This window comes from Tachysurus vachellii, chromosome 3, assembly GCF_030014155.1.
Source record: "Tachysurus vachellii isolate PV-2020 chromosome 3, HZAU_Pvac_v1, whole genome shotgun sequence".
NCBI lineage: Eukaryota > Metazoa > Chordata > Actinopteri > Siluriformes > Bagridae > Tachysurus > Tachysurus vachellii.
The window spans coordinates 18,176,362-18,182,812 of NC_083462.1; the positions used below are offsets into that span (position 1 = coordinate 18,176,362).

General features: G+C 40.8%; 1 protein-coding gene across 5 annotated transcripts in view; it reads right to left on the bottom strand.

Moving 5' to 3' along the window:
- The window catches only part of sipa1l1 (signal-induced proliferation-associated 1 like 1), a 73,430-nt gene extending 67,378 nt beyond the window's left edge, over positions 1-6,052 (bottom strand). For all 5 annotated transcript variants that reach the window (XM_060866100.1, XM_060866103.1, XM_060866102.1 and 2 more), the window contains exon 1: positions 5,783-6,052. The gene's annotated coding sequence lies outside the window, so the exon portion shown is untranslated. The remainder of the gene's footprint in view (positions 1-5,782) is intronic.
- Between the last annotated feature and the right edge of the window lie 399 nt (positions 6,053-6,451).

A 6,451-nucleotide genomic window follows, 5' to 3' on the forward strand; every position in this document is an offset into this window, starting at 1 on the left:
CAGGTGCTGCGGCGGTAAGAAAGAAGGAAAAGAAAGAAGGAAAAACAAAAAAAAAACAAAAAAAAAAACATTGCACCGTTTTCATTTCCTTAAACAGGATTTAATGGCAAGGTTGTTAAACACAATAAGCTGGAGTGTAAAAATAAATAAAGAGGTAAGTAGTCCTAGTCAGTCATGGTGAGATGGAGGAAACGCCTCTAAAAACCAGAAGGATTTACAGAAACAGGAGAAGGATTAACATGGCTGAGGATTCATGGAGTTACTGTGGATAAGGTGTGGAGGAGAGTTCAGCAATTAGATATAAATGCACACACTGTCCACTTTATTAGAAACACTCCTGCAGACACAGGGCAGGTAACGTTCACGTCAGAACCGAGGACTGATTCTTGTACAGTACCATTACACAAGCTTTACTGCTCCGGTGTGTCACGGTTTGGTTCATCATTAGTGGTCAGAGTGCAGTGAAGAGACCGAGGGAATCCGACAGAGAGCTGACGATTCAGACATGACTCATGTCTTCTTAATCACACTTTTCAAAACCTCGCTACAACACAATGATTTGTTATTAGTTCTATTTTAGTCGTTAAAGCGGAAACGCTCATCGGTCGTTCAGCGTCTTCGTTTCGGTCTAAAATGTCGGCCCGTAACGTCGGTGCATCCTCAGTGATTTCGTCAGGTGAGTGGGCAGAGAGCCTCATTAAAAAGAGGCTCCTCTAGACAAACGTGTCAACCTGAATAAACCTGATAAACTGCTCCTGGGGAACCGGAAAATGCCGCTGCTAATGGTAGATGGCTCCTGACGCTTATTACAATGCAGCACTTTTGCTTTTTTATTAAAATGTAGTCGTTTTGCAGTACAAACTCTAATCGTGTGGATCGCTGTGAAATGTTTAACGTCAATGACTAATAACCCGAGATGTTAAAATCATCAGTTATTTAAGTTTGAAGACTCTTTGTGGTTTCTTGGAAACTTCCCGCAAATAAAGAGACAGGATTAAACATGGATGTTTATTACTGTTATGATAAGGTTTTTACTTTAGTCTCCCGACACGTTGCACTAGCGTAACAAAAAATGAACCGTTTACAGGCTCAACACACTAGGGTCGTGTCTCAAAGTGCACACTTCTGTATGTTTTAGATCTTAATCAAGCTCCAGCGATTTCTCGTGTGCTTCACCTTGTACAGTTTGTTTCTGAAATCGTCTGGATGTACACGAGAGACACGGAGTGTGTGTCTGTGTGAACAAACATGGTCTACTTAACACTTTAGAAGTCATGCCTTTGGGTGTCAGAACATACGTTTGCACCACCGTCGTGCTACAAGACGTTTCGTGGATGTTCCACAACATTAAATGTATCTAGAAACGGATAAAAAATAAATAGGATTAGACTGCGAGATTCGGGCCGTTTAGATTCCATCCGAGCTCCAACAAAATCCAAAAATAATTAAGGCTTGAGTCAAAGATTCTGTACATATTTACATCAGCATTATTGTATTAAACACAAACGCAGTGTATGGAGAGTGAACGCTGGGAGAATCGATGGTTGAGCATTTTCTCGTCATCACGAACGTTGGAAAGATGAACATCATGACTAATGTGTGTGTGTGTGTGTGTGTGTGTGTGTGTGAGTGAGTGTGTGTGTGTATCCAAGGCAGCAGCAATAAGACGGTGCCGGAGACAGGACTGTAATTATGGAGTCCGAGTGTTAGATGGGTGCATTTGTTACTAATTTCAGTCTTCGGGAGCCATGTTAACACCCCTCTCCCTCTCTAAAGCTGTAAAGCATTTCTTTTCTCCAGATAAAACATCACATTCTTCGATATGCATTCATTTATTAGATCCTCGAATTCATTATCGAACCTCGAACTCACCGGAATCTAATCTCACTTCAGGTTAACAGAATATTCTGGAAAATTCCAGTTTGTATGACAGCAATAATAATCTCCTTAAAATATAATTTCATATTAAAATAAACAACAAATTTCATTAGTAGTCAATCCGTTCTTTACGAAGCGCTCCAGTTTTCTGAATCGTTTTCCATAAAAAATGCATTTATCGTTTTTCCGACAATAAAACCTGAATACTGAAAAAAATAAAAGTCGGCTCTGAAGCTTTGGAATTAATTCCACACACTAGAAAACGATTCGGTTTAGGAAGTTCTAGTGTTATTGCTTTTGATCTCAGTCTACCTGGTATTTTTATTTCTGTTTCGAAGAAATTGCAGAACTACAGTTTAGAAATATTCAACCTTTGTGGATCACACAGCATTGTGTCTGATTTGTGTTTGATGCTAGCAAGCAGGTTAAAACTGGGAGACTGACAGACAGAGACAGATAGATAGATAGATAGAGACAGTGAAGAAAAAGATAAATCATATCCTGTAATTAACAGAAAAGACTGGAATTGGGCTTGGATTTTTTTTTTACTAAAACTGGAAATGTTTACATATAAAACGACTTCCTACAAATGGGATTTCTTTCTTTCCAGTGAGTTAATGATCCTAAACCTGATCAAATGGCTCTGAAGAAGTAGAACAGTGATGGTGATGCTGGAGATTAAAGATGGGTGATGATACAATATCAATGTCATGATAAATAAGGTCACAAAACATCTCCCTTGTTTAAGAGACGACGTTATCTGTTTGTACCTGGATTTAAACCTTTGAAGCAGATTTTATAAAGCACTCTACAGTTCTGAAGCTTTGAAAGTGGAAAGTAATAAAAAAATCTAAAAATCTAAAAATAAATGTTTCTCCCAGGTTCCATTTGTCTGTGTAGTCATTAGATAAGATTAAAGAGATACGAAGCCTTTTTCGAGACATTTATTATAACCTGATTGGAAGTCGCAGGTAAAAATAGTCACTGATAAAGCGACACTTGTTTAGCTGGAGGATCCTGAGCTACACTCCACACTGTGATGCTGGTCGTGTATGATAGAGACAGCAGGGTCATGATGTGATATTTGTGACATGATGTCCACGTGTACTGAGAGCCAATCAAAACAGCGTTTATTTTAATCAGCAACACAAAGGTTGAAAATGTCCGTTATCATTTTTTTCCCTCTCAGCAGACGAATGGTTCTGACCCTAACCACACCTAAGCTGGAGATGGTTCTGACCTCTTCAGCTTCCTCTGTGCTCTCTGACCTCATGATGTATGGTGTACGTGTTCTCTCGAGCTGAAGACGGCTTTTGTAAATGCCAACAGCGACGTTTGATTTAAACACTTGTACGTGATGCTTACGCTTAATCCGTCAATGTGAAACCGTCCAGTTGCTCAGATTCTGTAAGGCTTTTGAGAATCCCTGTGTTGCCATTCATCTGCCCAGTTTGTCTCTCTCTCTCTCTCTCTCTCGCTTGTTCTCTCTCTCTGTGTTTCAGAACACGTGCACCTCCGCCTACACGCTCCTTCTCAATCAACAGCTTAATACAGAAAATTGTGACGCTGTATTCTCATCCTCGGAGTACTTACATAACAGAGATTAGAAAACGCGAGCAGAAGAAAGCGCTCGCTTGCTGAAACGTATATTTACACACGTTTTGTCTGAACGATTACGTTTCGTTGTGCATACTCATGTAGACTTCCTGTGGTCTGCCGTGCTGAAAACAAACATCTAGAACATGATTCCGATCTGTATTCTTCTGGAATATTCTTCAAAAATGGGAAGGGGGATTAGATGTCACTGTTTTGGTTCGTTGTCAACTTCTCAGGTGAGAAAAGGAAGCCCAGATGTTTTCCTAAAACCTCAGGCTCTTCTACAGAACTGTCCTTGTGATCAAAAGGTTCTCAAGTTCAAACATACAGCCAGAGAGTCAGAAGGCACCAGTCTGCACCCTAACAATAACACGGATGATTACAATAATAACACACGAGCGAACGTGTTATTAAAAGCAACAGATATACATTCGTAAAATCACGCGCAAAATCTTTACTTATTGTAGATGTAGAGCAGGAAGAAGTGTTAGAAGCCAGCGCCTGCGTCAGGGACGAGCTCTTCTTTAAAGCGTACATCCACCCACACAGTGAGCACAGCCAAAGAAGAGAGATCAGTACAAGCAAACGCATCAACACCACACTAAGAGACACACTAAAAGGCTACCTTTTAGATCTGCTTGGATGCCTCAGCTCACAATTACAAAGCTACAAATTGAGGAACAAACCGGGCGCCTCGCCGAACGCCGGCCAGCTACCGTTACTGACGATGACTATGTTTGTGCGAATATAAAGTCAGTGCTAATTAAACACCACCATCACCGTTGTATTTTAGATGGGTGGCCACGTTGGTGTGATGTCACTTCCTGAACCCAGGACTAAAGACACGCACCTTACTGACTTTCTGGTGCGTTTTATTGATTTTTTTTGTTCCTTTTTCCAAAGTAAAAATTTCCATGTTACAGATATCGCTTAATAATTTACACATACAACTAAAAATATTCCCATTTATGGATGAAAAGCTAAGGCTTGCATCCTAATCAGCACATCTAACGAAACCTGGTCTCTTTGTTGGTGGAATCTAATCATTAAAATCATTACAATCTCCAAGGTGGAAAAAAATGCAACAGAATCAACGATTCAAGCTGGAAATCTGAGACGAACATGACAACGGCGAGATAGCGTGCGCACGCTCAAAGACGTATGCAATTCGCTTTGAGTCATTTTCTACTCAGTTAAACTCGACGTGTAGCTCCTGTGTTATGAATAAGGTTGTAACGTAACTCCATATTCCAATGTGAAGGTGAACGAGACCAGCGATCCATGTTAAACGTCATGTCAGTTACTAGCAGTAACTTGGCCAGAACACAAGAAGACTTGTAGATATGGAATACCAAATTTTGGGACTTTCCCTGCTCTGAATACAACAGTAACACATCAAACACAACATGCAAATCAGTATCCGACACTTGACCACCAGCTTCCTGCCTCATCTCGCACCTCAAAATGACTGCGACATGATTTCAAACACGTGAAGACAAAATGATCCCCGTCCACCTATAATCCTGGGACCGGTACTAAAACAGGAACCAAAGCAGGATCCAGTGAACTCTGGTTTACGTTCATCTGCCAATCTATTTGACAACTAGGGTCAATTATGTGACACTATAATCCACCTGGATGCATGGAGGAAACCAGAGAACCCTGAGGAACCCCAACAAACACGTAGAACACGTAAAACAGTACTCAGAACTCTGGGTTCGAGCTTTCTCTGAGATTTCATGGTGATGTCACGTCATAATGTTTTTTTACATCAGTACAAAATCCACAACCACGTTTTCAAGGGTTGAATTTCTATCTTCAAGGAAATCTCTTAAGTGTTCGACTGCGCATGCGCAAGACTCCTGTTCCCCATCAAAGTCTCCTATTTTACGAACGGTAGTTTTGTGAAGGTTGAAACAGACACTCACTCGGTTTGTGTCATTTCAGCCCGAGTTATGATGTTTTTGTGTTTAAGGAATATATAAAAATGACGTTTAATACGAACAGCTGCGCGAGACCGACGGCTCATCTTTACGCTTGTCTCAGTAAAAAAATAACGATTTATATACTTTAATCCGTACGAAATTGTTCGATATTTAACATAATCGTGCACTCACGCGGCACATTTTAGTTGGAACGAGATTTAACCCGTGTCGCTTTAAACATTGTCGATAAGGTTAATATTAAGGTGTCTCGCGACTCCCACGCGCACGGTTGAGGGGGGGTTTAAGATGGGGGGTGTTGGGGGGGGGCGCTAATAATGCTAGCAAACGGTTGAATCAAAGCCGTGTTTACGGACAGAACTCACCTTTTCTCTCCCTTTTCTCTCTCCTCGGTCTTTCTCCAACCTCGTCAGCGTTTCTTCCAGCAGATATAAAACTCCAACACCAGCCGTTAATGTAATATAAAATAACGATAAAAAAAACGTCGACGAGCCGTTAGAGGTGCGCGCGAGACCGTGCGCGATTCCCTCAGTCCCTCAGGCTGTGTGTAGATTTACACATAAACAACTGTTAAGTGTGGTGTAGTCCATCAGCTGTGCTGCAGCTCCTCTGCTCGGTGTGTGTGTGTGTGTGTGTCTCTCTCTCTCTCTCTCTCTCTCTCTCTCTCTCTCTCAACTTCCACTGAAGAAGTTCATACAAAGTTCCAGCTCCGCCTCGCGCAGCGCCGCAGCCGCTGAGGTCGCGCTGTAAACCCCAAATATCGCGAGATTTCATCAGAGCCCTCGAACAGCCCGAAGGATCGTGTCTGCTCTCTGGAATTAATCCGATTTTATCCACTGATCTATTTAACAACACACAACGTCACAAAGCAGCAGAATCCTTATTACTGTACGTACACACACACACACACACACACACACACACACACACATACATACATACATACATTATATATATATATATATATATATAAATATATATATATATATATATATATATATATATATATATATATATATATATATATATATATA